Source organism: Panulirus ornatus, chromosome 59 (assembly GCF_036320965.1).
Source record: "Panulirus ornatus isolate Po-2019 chromosome 59, ASM3632096v1, whole genome shotgun sequence".
Taxonomy (NCBI): domain Eukaryota; kingdom Metazoa; phylum Arthropoda; class Malacostraca; order Decapoda; family Palinuridae; genus Panulirus; species Panulirus ornatus.
Window position 1 is genome coordinate 7,829,912 of NC_092282.1, and position 3,851 is coordinate 7,833,762.

Here is a 3,851-nt window from a genome sequence, read left to right on the forward strand (position 1 = left end):
AAACGCTTCTAAATCCGGATCATATATCTTGTATCATTATTCCATAAAAGATTATGAAATTACTATGTATTACATTACATATATAATTCACATCTTAGATTTAAAGAATTTATTATAAATATCCAAATCATGCAATTTTATGGGACTGAGAAAAATCTAAATTATCATTTACTCAAGCGGGAAATAAGCTGGATTTACAACGAAAACACCATGGTCATCTCGCATGTCGGGTTTCGTTTTCGTATAATAGATTAATACTCGTGCAAAACTGCCATTGTCACATCGATAAAAGAAATATATATATATATATATATATATATATATATATATATATATATATATATATATATATATATATATCATACTCGGGTTCTAATCATATACGAATGAGGAACTGTACAAAGACAGGCAAACAGTAAACACAAACACAGATAATGAGACCCCACATGCTTCATTCCCATACAAATGATACATAATTGCGCGCGCATACACACACACACACACACAGTAATGAATTGTTCTTTGAAGGACGGAAAGGGTGAAAAGGTATGAAAAAGACATATCAGTTGTCAGTTCAATGCCCATGTTTGAGGTGTCTATTATCATTATTATTATTATTATTATTATTATTATTATTATTATTATTATTATCATCATTATCAAAAGTAAGAGTAAAGTGATACCTGTTCATCATTTTTATCATAATGATTACTAATATCAATATTATTGTCAAGTCTCTGAACAATTTAGCTCCTAGGCAAAAAGGGATACAGTACTGTGCATCACGCATCGAAAACCTACGATGTTGCAATGTAGTTGTTGTCAGAATTATATAGAGTGCAGACCATGGGATTTATTCATCCTAGAATGAAGTACTGGTCAGAGATGTATGAAGAAGTCTGTGTGTGTGTGTGTGTGTGTGTGTGTGTGTGGCGCAATTCTGCTGCCCTCTCCTTTTTACGGGTTGCCATTTTGGCCACCACTCGCGTAATGTGGCAGCGTATATCCCTGCTACTGCTAAGTAAGCCTTGAGCGTGAGGCACGCGTCTGGCTTCTCCCTCCCACAGTTCCTGTAGGGAAACCCGACTTCCCGGAACGTCCTTTCCTAGAACAGCTTAATGAGCTGCAAAACTCGCCTCCTTCTCTTGTCATTCCTTCTTCCTAGAAGCCTCTCTACCTTCAACACTCGGGAGGCTACAGAGACCAGAGGAGTTCTGGTTAATGTTCACCAAATGGTTACTGTTCCGTAGGACGCGTCGGTGATTATATTTCATAAGCGATTTCACCTTAAGGTTAGGCCAAGTTAGACCAGGTTACGTTAGGTCACGGTGAAAATAGCTGGTCCCACCCTTTTGTCCTTTTTCTTTTTTTTTTTACCACCTAACTCTGTATAAAGCCTACGGAATGATATTCGCTACCTACAGAAGGTAATGAATATTATTAGTGCAAGATAGCTGAGACTATTATTGGGGTTTATGTCTGATGATTATGTTAATGTGGGTTAACAAAATTCATGAAATTTCGGGCGAAACTCACTACAGCCCCCCCCCCCCCCCCCCTCTCGCACGGGAAGTAACGTAACAATGTGTGTGAGGGAAACAAGTCTGTGGAAACCTGAATGGCAGAGAAAGACAACGGGAAACGAAACATCGGCCTGGAATTGAGTTTAGAAACATGGGACAGAGTCAGGTAAGAAAGCTTTGGGAAGATGGCCGAAGGGAAAATCAGCCATCCATGGCGGGCTGTTAGTGGAAAGAGGAAACCAAACATTATTCACACCTCTTTGCACTTTACTCCCCCTGAAATTCATAAAATAAAAGACAATGTTTTGCAATTTTTGCCACCGTGGCATGACTCGACACCATCTCATTATGAATCGACGTTGCATCAGGTTACCTCGACAGACTGTGCCTAGAGATCGGAGTTCAGGTACACAAAGTCATCGTCTATGGTGCTGCTGGTGTTTCGTCATCTTAGGTGCCAACCGTATAAATATGGGAGTCTTACGGTATTCGAACCCATAAAGTTATCAAACAGTCTTCTAAAAGTACGGCATTCCGTTTTCGGAAAAGGAACCGCGTAAGCGGAAGCGAGTCACAGGGTGGGTGAGGGGGCGAAGGTTCTGGGAGCGCTGAGGAATATATATATCGCGAGATCGTTATCTGGAAGGAAAAAAATGGGTTATGTTTGACGGTTTGGTAGTCCTAACGATATCATAGAGATGTGAGGGATGGGCTATCGATAAGGCTGTGCGGATGAGGGTGGATATGTCGGAAATGAAGTGTTTGAGGACACTATGTGGTCGAGTAAGTGGTGAAAGGGAGAGAGAGAGGTCTGGTAATAATAGGAAAGTGTGACTGAGAGGGTTGAAGAGGATGTTCTGAAACGGTTTGAACATATGGAAAGAATAAGCGAGGAATATATTAGTCAGAAGTGGAGGGAACAATAAGAACGGGGAGATTAAATTGGAGATGGAAGGATGGAGTGAAAAAAAGAGTATGAGCGATCAGGGCCGGAACATGCAAGAGGGTGGAAGGCATGCACGGGATACAAAGTGAATAAAAATCTATGTGGTATACAGGGGTCAAAGCTCTGCCAATGGTCTGAACCAGGGACATGGAAAGCGTCCGGAGTAAACCACACATCCACGAAACCTCAGGGAGGTGAAGGCGAAGTAATAGCGTGTGGACTCTTCTTGCCTTCGCTCCATATCATCCTTGGCGGCGCAGCTAGCCTTAGTCTCTCTATTGATCTCACTGAGCGCCATTCCCCCGCCTTATCGCAAAACCACGTCGCACACACGGGTGGGTAAGGACACTCTTCCTCTGGTGTGGTCAATCCACAAAAGACGTGTTGGCCGCCACCTCTCCTTCCGGGATTATAATTCTAAACACTCCTCTGAGGACGCTGCATCCGGAGTGTCAGTGGCTAACAAGTCCCTTTAAAAATACCATTTTTTTTTAATGTCACAAGTTCCGCGCGTTTCTCGGCGTTGAGAGATGTGTGTGTGTGCTTCTGGAATATACGAGAATGAAGACGCTTTTGTTGAGTTGAATATCCAACTATGGCTGGGGTTAAGGGGAGGAGCCAGTTCTGAGGTCGTGAATGTAGCCAATCGGACACTGGTGAACCCCTCCCTCCACGCCCCCAACTCCCTAACGGATCTTTGTATGCCTGAAAAACAGGAGACACTTTTTTTTTTTTTAATTTTATCCAGTAAGGGAATTTTGATGATGGTTCGGTACATCTTGCCTTAACATCATTCTAGGTCACTCCAGGCCAAATCGGGTGATAATATGTTTCTGTATCTCTAGTAGTTTACTAGAAAATACTCGTCCATATTACTCATTGATATTTTCCATCTTCGCTTTAATCTCCGGTTCAATATTTATGAAGTCTATTCTCATCATCATCATCGTCTTTGCTCTCAACATGTTACTGATACAGATTTCATCCAAGGGTGTACTAAATTCTCACATCTGATCACTGTGGCGTTTTCAGCAAACAGTAGTCCACAGAGGCGTGTAGATACATCTCTCTTTCAACGGAAGAAGAATTATCTCCGTAGATTTTAATGCAATTCTTGCTAGAATTAATAATGTAATTTTAACATCGAAATCCATATCAAAACCAACGTCCATCTCGAATTTTCACACAATACTGACAGACCAAGATGATTCCCATTTCCTTCTTAATATCGTTTCTTAGAAAATGGTAAAATAAAAAAAAAATGGAGGGAAAACACCGACCGGTCATATATGCCATTTTTCGTCAGTTCTTAAAACTTGGACACTTCTCGAAAGCTTTTACGGACTGGACCGAATCCACCACTGAGCCCAGTAATTAAGTTT